The 15,119-nt window shown below is 44.4% G+C and overlaps 1 pseudogene; it reads right to left on the bottom strand.

The window, feature by feature from the left end:
* Window positions 1–12,372: 12,372 nt before the first annotated feature.
* Window positions 12,373–14,888, bottom strand: LOC128349690 (gap junction alpha-3 protein-like; annotated as a pseudogene).
* Window positions 14,889–15,119: the final 231 nt, after the last annotated feature.

The following is a 15,119-nucleotide window of genomic DNA, read 5'->3' as shown; positions in this document are numbered from 1 at the left end:
ATATACACCTTTGCTATTTAAATTGGTTGGAGAGTATTTATGACAATAAAAAATGAAATGGCATTTCAGATGCAACATTGGTTGCCTAAGACCACTCAGATTTAACTAATCTTCATCACATTGACAAAAAGAACAATTAAAATTAAAATCCATGACTAAAACCAAACCACTTTGGGGTTGTTTTTAATGAAAGGTGGTATATAAATTTAACAATAAATGTTTAGAAGTATATACTTTCACCCCCTGCCCAACCTACAATTAATTCCAGCTTATTTTCAAAGGGCTTCTAGTTTTATTTACAAATTGCTTGGCAGCACCAATGTTTAAGTAATCGCTAATTGCTCCTAATGATAGTTTTACTTATTGTTAAATTTATATACCACCTTTCATTAAAACATTCTCTGTTCATCTGATTTTCAGTCTGGTTAATTAAATCGGTGGAGGTTTAGACTTTCCTGATGGGCTGAAACAGCTAATCCATTTTGATGATGACATATAATTAAATTAGCTTGCATTACATAGTGAAAAAGTCCAGGAAGGGAGAGATGGGGGGATGTGGAACCCAAGGTTCCACATCCCCCCATCTCCCCCTTCCTGAACCTTTTCAGTTAAAACGTGGTTAGATTATAGGGGAGGAAGGAGTTGAATGAGCAAAAAGGGGAACTGGTGCCAAAAAATACAACTGGAAAACTTCCCCCTTCCCCTTCCCCTGGCAGCAGCAGGCAGAATGTAGCTGAGGAGAACAGCCCGCCCCTCCCCCTCCCCACTCCATTTCCCGACTGAGCTGGTGTGCAAGAGGAAATCTGTGCCAGTTAAGGGAATGAGTTGGACAAAGGAGATCAGGATGAAGTCCAAGGAGGACAAATGGTGCTCACGGCTGGCATGAAAGGGTGGCTGCTGACCAGCTAAGCAGCAGCAGCAGCAGCAACAGCAGCAAGCAAGATCTCCCAGATGGGTTGGGGGTTGGAGAGAGCACACCAAACAGACACGGTCTATGCAGTGCTCTCGGGCTGGGTTCGCAGGGGGACGTTGTTTGTTCCCAAGACTTTAAAATACATACAGCTTGCCCTGTGCTCCCGACCCAACCCCCACGGACCCCAGCTTCTCCATGCGGCGGCGGCGGCGCGCCCCACACACGAAAAAAGAAAGAAAACTTGCCCCTTAGACAGACGCTGCCTGTGCTGGCTGGAGGGGAAGCCGGCGCTCGGGCGCGGTGGGGGGAAGGCAGTTCTCGGCTGCGGCTGTCTCTTGCTGCCCCCTGAGCCCAAGGAACCCCCCCCCCCACTTTCCCACCGACGCCCCGGAGTGGGGCTAGAGAGGCTGGGCAGAGAGGACGAGAATAAGAGATCACACACACACCTTTTTTGTCCTCCTGGGAGTCCTTGCGTCCACCACTACACTCTGCAGTCCACAGTCCCAACACACCGCTCAGATTTGTGTGTCCCCCAGCTGAGGAACACAAAACGTTGATCAAGTCCCGGATTGGCAGAGTTGCTGCATCGCCTCCTGGTGTGGCGGTCACATAATCATGCATTTGCTCATCCTCACAGCAGGAAACAGAAACTCCAACATTTAACCGGAGGTGTTTGGAAACCACAGAGAACTTCTGAGTCCAGGCTCCACCTCCATTGGTTCTTCGCAATCAGAGCCAGTGTCATTTGTTTCCATCCATTCTTCTTGATCCGCAGCAGGCACAGAAAGCGGGGCTGTCCCGCCAAGGGAAGAAACCCTTGGCTAGGACCACGGCTTGTTCTTCTTCAGGCTCCACCCCCCTACTGGGTAGGAGCCAAGCGGAACTTCCGGTCACAGGGTATGGCGCAACTTGCCGGATACGCCTCTGGCAGCGCTTTATGTTTCGGTACTTCCCGAAGGCGGGGGACGGAGTGTGGTTCAACCTCATCGGCATCGGCATTCGGCAGGAATAGTCTATATTCGGGCGTTCAGGAAGTTGTTCAGAAGAGGGAGTTGTTCAGGAAGTTTGCTCTGGTGCGTGTCCTCCTCTCGACGCATGCGCGACTGGTGGCGGGGCGGCGGGGCGCGCTGGGGAGTGAAAGTCAGAGACTTGGACTATGAAGACGCCGCGGTGCCCAGTGCTGGATGAGCAATGCCAATGGGGGGGCGCATGCCGGGACCAGGGGAGGGGGACTGCTCTGCAAAAAAAATAAAATTTAAAAAAATCAAAAAAATTTTTTTCGGCAAATCGGCGGGGGCACTTTTTGGCACCCCCTGCCAAGTGGCACCCAGGGCACGTGCCCTCCCTGCCCCCCTATAGTTACGCCTATGAGGAGAGGAGAGCTGGTCTTGTGGTAGCAAGCATGACTTGTCCCCTTAGCTAAGCAGGGTCTGCCCTGGTTGCATCTGAATGGGAGACTAGAAGTGTGAACACTGTAAGATAGTCCCCTCAGGGGATGGAGCCACTTTGGAAAAAGCAGAAGGTTTCAAGTTCCCTCGCTGGCTTCTCCAAGATAGGGCTGAGAGAGATTCCTGCCTGCAACCTTGGAGAAACCGCTGCCAATCTGTGAAGACAATACTGAGCTAGATAGACCAATGGTCTGACTCAGTATATGGCAGCTTTCTATGTTCCTATGTTATTTGGCTTGGAGTCCCCTCACCTTCAAATGTGAGGCAGGTCCCTGGAAATGGGGTCCTTTCAGTGCCAGGTTAAGATGTTTGTGTTTGGGCCTGTAAGAGGCTTTTCATTTTAGACCTGATGGTTTGATTTTATGTAGAGGCTGTTGTTGATAATGCTGGCTTCTGATTTGTTTTGTATTGATTTTACTGTGTCCCCCGGGGGTAGTTTATTATTGTAAGCTGGTCTAAAAGTTCTCTGACTGAAGAATGTGGCCATGAATTTTTGTCTATAACATAAAGCTGTTTGGGCCTCACTTACTCACTCACTGAAGTCATTCACATAATCAAAAACCGTGTTCTACCTGGGTTTGGGAGCTGTGTGTGTTCCCAGTTTTGAGTTGAGTGGAAGCAAGGTAAGAGGAAACCCTGAGTAGAAGTGGCTGTGTGGAAACAAGGTAGGAGGAAAACCTGAGTAACTTTTCCTCCTACCTTGCTTCCACACAACTGAAAACTGGGAGGACACACAGTTCCCAAACCTGTGTAGAACACAGTTTTTGATTGTGTGAGTGACCTCACTCACTCACTGACATGAAACTCCCAGAACAAATCACAAAAGTTAGGAACATGTAATTTATAAGTCCAGATCTTGCTCAAGCTACCAGAAAAATAAAAAATCCCAGAAAAATAGCTTACATTTCTGGAAAATGTGGAAAACCTCTCCCATTGGAAATGCATTGGGGAATGATACCTTTCCTCAACCCTTGGCAGCTTTCTTGGGTACTGATCGGAACAGAAAGTCCACTGAATTATGAAGCAATGAACAAGCTATATTTTCCCAGTTCACAGCATTTAATCCACGTCGGATTTCTACTGAAAGCGCTTAAGAAAGCGCCTTTTCACAACACAAAAAAAACCTTAAGTGCTTTAGATATGAATACAGTGTTCTAAACACATAAATGCTTTTATGCAGAAACCAGCAGCGACTGAAGGGAGAGTACATGGTCCTTTTGAGCTCTAGGAGGAAAGCTTGCAAGCCCTTTTACTAGTAATTAATAAATACACATGTAGCATTGGTGAAGTTTTAAAACATTTATGAAGATATTTGAGACCTCTAAAATGTTGCTATAATATTTAGTTGCTATGACAATGTTGGCCAGATACTTGCTTTTTCCCTTTTTCCCCCTTTTTTAAAGAAAGCTTGTTCCCACAATTTGCACTGAGCAACTTCCGACTCTTGTTTAAGATTTTGTTCTCTAAAGACAGTTTATGTAATCTTGAAGAAGAAAAACACCCCAACTTGGTATGCCTGTGTTCCTTAATTAAAAACAAAAGTACACAACCAGGTCTTATCCACACAATCCTGCAGAGGGTGTTTCAAAAAAATCTTTTTCTTTGAATGAACCTTCTGCATGTCCCTCATAGCCTTCAATTCTGTTGTGCTAGCCTTGATTGATTAATTGATTGACTGATTGATCGATCAATCGATCAATCATTCAATTTTTATACCGCTTTTCATAAGGCATCCCAAGGCAGTTTGCAAAAGTTAAAATACAAGAAAACTCCATAAAAATCATATTTAAAACCTTAAAATCATAAATAGTAAAAACCATAAAACACCCCCAAAAAACCAACCACCATAAAAAGACAAACAGAAGCAGGAGAGCTGAGAGACTTAGCAGTCCCTTAGGGGTAAAAGCCTAAACAGATAAAAGGAACTTTAGCTGTTTTTTTTTAAAGCAGCCACAGATGTCAAAGAATGAACATTCACTGAAAGAGCATTCCAGAGCCTGGGGGCAACAACAGAGAAGGCCCTGTCCCGCATACATGACAATTTAGCCTCTCTCAACATCGGCACACAGAGCAAGATCTGATTACCTTGTTGTGCGGGCAGATACCCTTGGGAGCAGTGTTCTCTCTAACAGGGATTCCCAGATGTTGTTGACTACAATTCCCCAAACCCCCAAGAAAAAGCCATTGCAGCTGGGGATTCTGGGAGTTGTAGTCAACAACATCTGGGAACCTCTGTTAAAGGGAACACTGCTTGAGAGTAGGCAGTCCTTCAGGTATCCAGGACCCAAACCATTAAGGACTCTAAAGGTAATAACCAGCACCTTGAATTGGATCCAGAAACTAACTGGCAGCCCGTGCAGCTCTTTCAAAATAGGTGTAATATGCTTCAAGTGAGCAGTTCCACAGAGAACCCTGGCAGCTGCATTCTGAACCAACGGAAGTTTCCGAATATTCTTCAAGGGCAGCCCCACATAAAGCACATTGCAGTAATCCAGCCGAGACATGACTAAAGCACGGGTAACCATGGCCAAAACTGCCTTCTCAAGAAAGGGACACAGCTGGTGCACTAGCTGAAACTGTGCAAAGGCACACTTGGCCACCTGCAACACCCCCAAACTGCACACATTCAAGGGGAGTACAACTCCATCCAGTACAACCACATCCAGTGCAATCCCATTGATTAGTTATAACTATTGCTATATTCCATTATAGATGATGGGGAGTGGGATGTCTTTGATGCTGATCAGTGGTGGATTAACGGAGAGGCAGAGTAGGCATTTGCCTACAGCGGCAAAATCTGAGGAGCAGCAAATTTTGCCCCTCCTCAAATTTTTCAGCCCCTCTCTGTGGGCAGCAGTGGCTGCAGCAAGGGTGGAGTGGGTGAAGATAAAGTCCCCCCCGTTTATCCCTTAAAAAAAAAAGCAAATCTTTTTTGTTTAAGGTAAAAGGGCGGCAAAAGCCCTTTTGCCTATGGGCGGCAAAAAGCTTAATCCGCCCCGGATGCTGATGAGAGCCTTGCTTCAGAAGAATAGCTAAACTACTTGCACTCTATGTTGGCCTGCCCGAAAGGAAGCTTGGTGAGGATTCATTTCAACAGCAGGAAGTAAAACTGAAAAGACCTGTTTATAATCTGAAGAGGTATGTACTGCAGTACTGAGGAAGAAGAGCACACAGCCCATAAGTCTAAAATTTAAGAAGACCGGTTCCATGAATCATAGGGATACTGCTTTCAGATGCTTTGAGGCAGCAAATGCTGCCTGAAAAGGATGAGCAAGCACTCGCTCGGGGCTCTTAGTAGCCCAGGAGTGGGCAGGGGGGAGTTGGTTCAGGGCTCTTCCAGAGCCGGAGCCATGCACCCCTGGGGGCTTCAGTGGCCCCTACCATTGGTGGCCCAGGTTCTTTGAACCCGTTTGCATAATGGTGGCTACGCCTCTGGGAATATCACATGAAACCAGAATTAAATCGTGGCTCCACATGAACCAGCCTGTTTTCTGCAAAACATTCCTACCAAACTAGCACAAAATTCTAGGTGAGGCAGTTTGACAACCAAGAATACAAACAAAAGCCATCACTTTATTGAAAATGTAACATTTTTGTCAAAAATTGCCACATGCAGTTTTGAAACTCTTTAACCCTCATCCAAATTTTGGGGTGGATTTTCACCCCCAGCTGCATAAAGGTGATTGCGAGCCCTTTGGGGACAGGTTTCCATCTTATTTGTTTGTTATTTCTCTCTGTAAACTGCCCTGAGCCATTTTTGGAAGGGCGGTATAGAAATTGAATTATTATTATTATTATTAATAATAATAATAATAATAAATAAACCAGCAAACAATTGCACTTTCAGCTATGCTCTTGTTGTCAAACTCTTAACTGTACTCTCGTACACAATATATACACAAGTATGTCCCCTCACAAATTATTTATGTTATTAAAAATACGACACATGGTAGAAAACTACCCTAAAATGAATGGGCTTCCTATGGTCTTTGGGGACAGGGATCCATCTTATTTATTTGTTATTTCTCTGTATAAACCACCCTAAGGCATTTTTGGAAGGGCAATATAGAAATCAAAATAATAATAATAATAATAATGGAAAAATAAGCCACTGCATGGTCAATATTTGCACAATATAACTGGAAAATCAGACATCACCAAGACCTGGCAATGGCTTAAGAATGGCAACTTGAAGAAAGAAACAGAGGGTTTAATACTGGCTGCACAAGAACAGGCACTAAGAACAAATGCAATAAGAGCAAAAGTCAAAAAATCCACAACAAACAGCAAGTGCCCCCTTTGTAAAGAAGCAGATGAAACCGTGGACCACCTAATCAGCTGTTGTAAAAAGATCGCACAGACTGACTACAAACAAAGGCATGACAAAGTAGCAGGGATGATACACTGGAACATCTGCAAAAAATACAAGCTACCTGTAGCCAAACATTGGTGGGACCATAAAACTGAAAAAGTGGTAGAAAATGAAGATGTAAAAATATTATGGGACTTCCGACTACAAACAGACAAACATCTGCCACACAATACACCAGATATAACTGTAGTCGAGAAGAAAGAAAAAGAAGTCAAAATAATCGACATAGCAATACCAGGGGATAGCAGAATAGAAGAAAAAGAAATAGAAAAAATCACCAAATACAAAGATCTACACATTGAAATTGAAAGGCTGTGGCAGAAAAAGACGAAAATAATCCCAGTGGTCATTGACACCCTGGGTGCAGTTCCAAAAGACCTTGAAGAGCACCTCAACACCATAGGGGCCACAGAAATCACCATCAGCCAATTACAAAAAGCAGCTTTACTGGGAACAGCCTATATTCTGCGATGATATCTATAACAATTGACAATAAAATTCTGGCATCCCAGGTCCTTGGGAAGGACTCGATGTCTGGATAAAACAAACCAGTCAATAACACCTGTCTGACTGTGTAAACAAGAAATAATATAAAAAGAAAATTATTTTTATATATATATATATATATATATATATATATATATATATATATATATATATAAAATTTGCAAGAAATATTAGTAACAGGGGGAAAAGTTCGTATATATGATAACGAAACCTCTAAATATATAGTTTTTTCTGATCTCTCATGAAAAAGATGTTAAAATAATTGTTATAATAAACGTAATTGCTGACACAATGAGGAAAATTACTCAAAGTAGTCATATTGAAATTCAAAGGATAAGTTAAGAATTACCTTATTTGTCCTTTTAATGTCAATTGGACTACTTTGAGTAATTTTCCTCATCATGTCAGCCATTGGTTCCCAATAATATATAGGTGTGAGACATCTCTGGAAGAGTGAGCCTTATTTTCCCCAAATGAATAAATGGTTCCCAGTTCTTTATCTATCTATCTATCTATCACATTTTTATACTGCCCAAAACATGAGTTCTCTGGGCGGTTTACAAGACAATAAAAACCAATAAAAAGATTAACACATTAAAATTTAAAATGTTAAAACTATTAAAACACAATTAATACAATGTCTAATTAAAAGCCTGGGTGAACAAATGCTTTTTGACTGCCTTTTTAAAAGTTGCAAAAGATGGGGAGGCTCTTATTTCAGCAGGAAGTGTGTTCCAGAGCCTCGGGGCAGGAGTGGAGAAGGCTCATCCCCAGGTAGCCACCAGAAGAGCTGGTGGCAACTGCAGACGAACCTCTCCAGATGACCTCAATGGCCAGTGTGGTTCATAGCAAAGAAGTCGTTCCTTTAAATACCCAGGGCACAAGCTGTTTAGGGCTGTATAGGTCAAACTGCCAAACCCTTGTACTTTGCCTGGAAACTTATCGGCAGCCAGTGTAGATCTTTTAAGATGGGAGTGATATGGTCTCTCCGATATGACCCAGAGACCAACCTGGCTGCTGCATTCTAAACTAACTGCAGTTTACGGACTACATCCAAAGGCAGCCCCACATAGAGCGCATTGCAGTAGTCAAATCTGGAGGTGTCCAGCAGATGTACTACTGTTCTGAGATCATTTATCTCAAGAAATGGATGCAGCTGGTGTATCAGCCAAAGCTGATAAAAGGCACCTCTGGCCACTCTCTCAACCTGGGACACCAGGGAGAGTTTTGTGTCCAGAAGCACCCCCAGACTGCGTACCTGTTCCTTCTGGGGAAGTGTGACCCCATCCAAAATGGGCAGATCAAAATCAACTCCCAAGTTCTGACCCCGCACAATAAGTACCTCCATCTTATCTGGATTCAGCCTCAGCTTGTTACCTCTCATCCAGCTCATCACTGCCTCCAGGCAGGCATTTAGGGAGGTTATGCCTTCTCCTGATGACATTGGCATGGAGAAATAGATTTGGGTGTCATCAGCATACTGATAACACCCTGTACCAAATCTCCTGATGATCTCTCCTGATGGTTTCATGTAGATGTTAAACATCGGAGTCAATACGGAGCCCTGAGGGACACCATACCAAAGTTCAGTTTTTGAAGAACAACAATTCCCGAGGGACACCATCTGGAATCTGCCCGAGAGATAAGAGTGGAACCACTGCAAAGCAGTGCCTCCCACCCCCAACCCCCTCAGACGCTCCAGAAGGATACTATGGTCAATAGTATCGAAAGCTGCTGAGAGGTCCAAAAGGACCAACAGAGTCACACTTCCTCTGTCAATTCCCAGTTGTAGATCATCCATCAGGCCGACCCTCTTACACCCGCCTTGGCTCAGGCTGTCCCTGAGGAACGAGGTCCTTTGGTTGCTCCAGGAATCCAGAAGTCTCTTTGTCTAGATCAGATGATATGTGTATTTGCCCCTCACTGGGCCCGAATTCTATCTCTATTCCTCTTTCTTAAATCCAACCACTTCCCTCTCTAAAAAGCCTCTTTCTCTTGCCTGCCTGGGAACTTACACAATTAGGACTCTATGCTAAAATGCCTCATTGCAGTTAAATGTATTTTTGACAGTAATATTGTTTTAATCACACACTTCTCTCCACTGTACCCCTCCCTAAAATAAATATCTTCTTTTAATTTTGAAACTTAAATCTTGTCTCAGTCTAGTCATTTCCTGAGTCCACAAATTTGCACAAATTAAAATCTAATGTGAAACTCTTCCTTTCTGAGCTAGTTTTCCCCACACAAGCCTGAACATAGATTTAGGGGCGTTCACCAATCACCCCGGGCCAGTTTCATTAACATTACATTAATAATTAATAAATAAAGTTTTTACATTCCATTTCTTTCCATGGGAAAGAAATTCCACTTCTTTCAACGAGGTCATTCACACAATCAAAATCTGTGTTCTACCCCAGTTTGGGAATTGTGTGTACTCTCAATTATCGGTTGTGTGGCAGCAAGGTAGGAGGAAAACCTGGGTAGAACTGATTGTGTGAAAGCAAGGTAGAGGAAAGTCTGGGTAGAAGTGGTTGTGTGGAAGTTAGAAAGTTTTCATTAATTCCCATCTGTCAAACAAAGCTAGGTGACCAAAATCTTGCCCCCGTGTTATCACAGAGCATTTGACTTGTTCTTCACATAGGAAATTTAACAGTATTTCATACATTCTAGACAAACAATGCTTTCCAGGCTTGATAGAAAAAAGTGTTCATACATTGTATGTTCCCCTTTTTTGTAATAGTGTTGCTTTAAAATCTTAATGTAGAACATGTGTAATTGCAGGTATTCAAACCAAGGTTAAAGATTAATTTCAAAGAAGCAGATAGACTGCACATTTTGTATCTGGTTGCACATTTAAAAAATGCCTTGGAGCAACTGATTTAAAATATGGGACAATCTCTAATAGCTGCAGTGATACAGGATTTAGAGTTTAATAATTAAGCAAGTTGGAATATATATAAAATATGGAAATAAAAGAAACACATACGTGTGTGTGTGTGTGTGTGTGTGTGTGTGTGTGTGTGTGTGTGTGTGTGTGGAGATATAGATATAAATCATGTATATGTTTCCTGGGGACACGGGAAGCCTCAGTGACATCTTGGAAGCTGCAGAATACGATATGTGGGGAACACGGGAAAGTGTATTCCTTTCCAGTTCTTTTCCCTATGGAGGAAAGTATCTTTTAATACTTTCCTCCACAGGGAACAGTGCTAGAAAGGAATTTTCTAGTGTTCCCCACATGCCTTACTCTGCACCTTCCAAGACGTTACTGGGACTTCCTGGGGCTCCAAATCCTTTCAACAGTCCTCCCCGGTGCTGTGCACAGGACCACTCTTTGTGGAGTTAAGCGCAGGGAGCTTCTGTGCTTTGTTTGCTAGCTGGGTGCGGTGGGGGGGGGGCATCCCCCCTTGTCCAATGGTGGCTATGCTACAGGCACAGCCCTACTGGGAAGTATTGATATGTATCCCCTCAACCATGCCAACCTACAGAATGCAAGAATTGCAGACTTCGCACTTTGGAATCCTAACCTCCCCTGTCCCAGGGATGAGGCTAGACTAACCCCAGCATGCTGCTCAGTGGTGTTGTAGAACAACGTAGTGGTGGCTCTTTGGAATTTGGAGTCTTCCGAATGGCTACTGCAATGCAAAAATACTGCAGGAACCATTGGGAAGACTCCACAAAGGGCTACCATCCTTTCTTCCTGGCGTGCTGCAGAGCTCATCAGAGCAAAGACAACGGGGAAGGAAAAACCCTTCCCAGACTGCACACAGCAGCACCGCCAGTATTCTCCTAATTTGGATAGGGAAGACTCCCAGCACTGCGGTTGATTCTCCTGCTACCCTGTCACTGCTGGGTCTGGTAAATCAAGAATCAGAAGGAAACAGGAAGGCTGGCAAGAAGGCCATGGAGAACTTCTCCAAGCTTCCCAAGTTGGAATGAAAGCTGGTCTAGGGTACTCTTGAAGATGGTCTTTTGATGAAGTGAGCATTAATTGTCCCCTCTGCTAAGCAGGGTCCACCCTGGTTTGCATTTGGATGGAGTGAGCATGATCTATTGTAAGATATTCCCTTTAGGGGGATGGGACCGTAGCTCAGTGGTGGTAGAGCATCTCAGAAGGCCCCAAGTTCCCTCCCTGGCATCCCCAGGTAGGGCTGAGAGAGATGCCTACCTGAAACCTTGTTGAGATACTGCCAGTCAGTGTAGACAGTACTGAGTTAGAGGGATCAATGGTCTGACTCAGTATAAGGCAGCTTCCCATTAGTTCAGATAAGCTCCTGGGACGCGGGGAGTTCTTTGCTGCATTTTTATTTTGGTGGTGTGGGGAGGCTTTCCCAAGTTCAGAGAACTTTGGCGATGTGCCTAAGTAGAAGATGTAGTTGCTATATGGGTAGATACTAGGGTGCCTGGAGGCTTGATACTTCTCCTCATCAGTTGGCAGCCCTCCCCAGTAGCAAGACAGAGTGTTTGAGACAGAGGCTGGTCATGGTCTTGCAGTCCTGCTCAACCTAGCCCCCCCCAGCTGTTTCTGGACTACATCTCCCATAATCCCCAGCCACAGTGGCCAATAGCCAGGGATTATGGAAGTTGTAGGCCAACAGCTGCAGGAGGGCCAAAGCTGAGCAGCTCTGGAGAGGTTTGCTAAGAAACCAGTGGGATTAATGTGCAGGTTTCAGGCACAGTGAATGACACACTGCACAAGGCTCTGCAAGCCTTGGAACAGAGCATTTGTGCAGTTACTTAGGAAGTTTTCTCATCCCAAGTCAGACCACTGCTCCATCGAGCTCCGTGCTCTCTGCACTGACTAGCAGTCTCCCCCTGTCCTACCTGGAGATGCCAGGGATTGAACCAGGGACTTTCTGCATGTGAATCAGATGCTCCACTATTGAACTATGGCCCCATTGAAACAAAAGTCTCTCTTATCATGCAACTGCATTTGCACAAGTCTCGCACAACTGTGCAAATGCTCCATCCCTAGGGTTACAGAGCCCTATCATGCCAGCCAGTAATGCAAGCATCAAGCGCCGCTGCACTTGAAGCAAGGGTGTCGGAAGGGTGGAGTTTAGCGTTCTCTACTTTTGAGTCTTGTGCAGTAGTGGCAGGGATGATGAGTGCTTCCTAACTTTATCTGCTGGTCATGCCCTGTTTTCCATGTCATTCTGGTCACAACCTGCTTTCCATGCCCTGAGTGCCTTCCATCTCAAATAGCACATCTCAAGTATGTTGAGCAGCAGAGAGACACAGGCGACAACCAGCATGAAGAGGATGAACAACGTCTTCTCCTTGGATCATGGAAGGAAGCATTCCACCCTTGTTGGGCAGGGGTAGCGTTCACACTGATACATGGGCCAAAGCTGAAATCCATAGATGTAGTACTGACCCATGATGAAGCATATTTCCATCAGTATTTTGAAGAAAATGCTAACGACATAGATTTTCAGCACTCTCCACACCTTGGGAACTCTGCCATGCTGACTGTGGCATGGTAACTTCTCATCTTTCAGTGAAGATGCCTCTTTGTTCTTGCTACTGTTATTGTCACCGTCGTTTTCCAACCCTAGCAGATGGCTGGCATCCCCACCACTCCGTCTCCTCCTCAATTCTTCTTTCTTTCTTTCTGTTCCAAGAGCACACTGTGAACAACATAAGCCACATAGAGAAGGGTAGGAGTTGAAACAAAGATGATCTGCAGCACCCAAATGCGGACGTGGGAGATAGGGAAGGCTGCATTATAGCAGACGTTTTCACAGCCAGGTTGCATGGTGTTACATCTAAATGCTGATTGCTCATCTCCCCAAACCTCTGGTGCAGCATACCCCAGGACCAAGATCCTGAAGCTAAACAGTACCGTCACCCAGACATTGCCAATAGCTGTAGAGTGCTCATGAACTTTCACTAAAAGTTTCTCCAGAAAGCTCCAGTCACCCATTGTTCCAGATCTCTAACCTACAACAAGAATATAACAATATTATTACAAATAAGCTGAGACACGGGTAAGCAGTTATCCCACAAAACACACCTTCAGATTTATGTGCATGCCAGGATTTTTATAATAAAGATTTTTTTTGTTGTTTATTATTATTATTATTATTATTATTATTATTTTATTTGGAATGTATTTTTTTCTAATGCAGTAGAAACAGAAAATCTGGGATTCAGGTGTACTTTTCAAATACATAGCTGATAGTTTTCCTTTAAAGCCAGGAATCAGGACTGAAAGCCAGGATTCAGGAGCAGGGGATGAGGCAGAAGCAGAGCTGGGTCTGAAGGATTCAAACCCAACAATTTGCCAGAATTCTGACATTATTGCTGGGACCAAAGCGGGTGGGAATCCCAGCAGCTTTCATGGGGGGTGGGCAATGAAAGCTTCAAGAAAATTCAAGGGGGTGGGAGAGCTTACTAAAAGTGGTGGAGGCCTTCTTGCTTTTTTCCTTTTAAAGAGCTCTCAGGGGAAGTGGAAAGCAATACCAGATGCACCCCACATCTCTCCACTGACGCCATTTTCCTTCCTGAAATCAGGGTTGGGCCAGCCACTAGACAGACCTAGGTGGTCACTTAGGGCCAGAGGTGCACCTAGGGAGTTCTGGAGCCTGGACCTAAGGGCCTTTTGCCCCCCACCCCACCAACCTGCCACAAGAGAAGCATCATTCCACACACACATATTATTTTTAGCATGTGGGTTCTTGCATTGCTATTGCAGTATGGCTCCTTCCTCATAGGTTTATCTTGGATCTGTTGTTTTATATATCCTTTTCACAGAAGTAAAAAGTCTTATAAAAATAAATACATCAGAGTTTTTAACTTTTTGTATACAGAAACATAATGGAAGTATGCTTCAGGCACTTATATTTGTTAATGTGAGCAAGCAGGATAGCGGTGTGTGATATGTACTAAAAGTAGAGTGTGCCGTAGAGCCCTGTGGTTGTCTTTGGTAGAAAGCAGGAGGGGTTTACCATTGCCATCTCCCACACAGTGTGAGATGATGCCTTTCAGCATCTTTCCTATATCACTGCTGCCTGATGGGAAACATACCAGCGGGGACTCGAACCGGCAACCTCTGGCATTTCCCTGCTGCACCATGTTGTGATCTGCACACTTTCCTGAGAACAAATGACCCATTGTACTCCATGTTGCTTACTTCTGAGTAATCATGGCCATGATCCCCCTTCCTGCCTTGTCCTATTGCTTTGAATCCACACAAGACATATTTTCAACCTGGCTCTGGCCTTCTCTCTCTCTCTCTCTCTCTCTCTCTCACACACACACACTTCAAATGCTAGTTATGCTCACGCTGTACATTCAGTTCCACATCCCAATGGGAACCCTCTCCCTTGAAGCAGGCGACTGTCTCTCCCCGCAAAGCAAAACGAAGCACACAGTAACCGAGCAGGATGAGCCTTGGACGGATTCCTAGTTGTGAATAGAAGGCTTGCGCGGGGGTGGGTTATAAGGCGGGGACTAACTGGAACTGGGGGCGGAATTGAATTGGCTCAAGAAGAGTTCCAGTAAGGCAGATGCCCTGCCTTCCTTTTTTGCTGTACTGTATTAAAAATTGTTGTTATCCTTTAAAGGAAAGGGTTGGATTATACCTTTTAGGCCTTCCCAGGAAGCAAAACGAAACACACAGTAATGAACCTTCGACGGATTCCCAGTTATGAAGGAGTGCTGATGTGATTTTAAGGTGCTGCCCCTTTAAGGGGTTGAGAGTAAGAAACCAGCTGAAAGGGATCAGTCAGTGTTTAATGTATACAAGACAGCAGAGAGAGCGCAACGGGAGTTAGTTCTTGTCTTCTTGCTCTGCTGTGATTGCTTGCTCGCTCGCTCTTGCGAGGATTGTACTGTCTTGAGAAGACTGCTTATAATAAAGAACTTTTATGGACAT

This window comes from Hemicordylus capensis, chromosome 3 (assembly GCF_027244095.1).
Source record: "Hemicordylus capensis ecotype Gifberg chromosome 3, rHemCap1.1.pri, whole genome shotgun sequence".
Taxonomy (NCBI): Eukaryota; Metazoa; Chordata; class Lepidosauria; order Squamata; family Cordylidae; genus Hemicordylus; species Hemicordylus capensis.
This window is presented reverse-complemented; position numbering and strand designations above follow the sequence as displayed.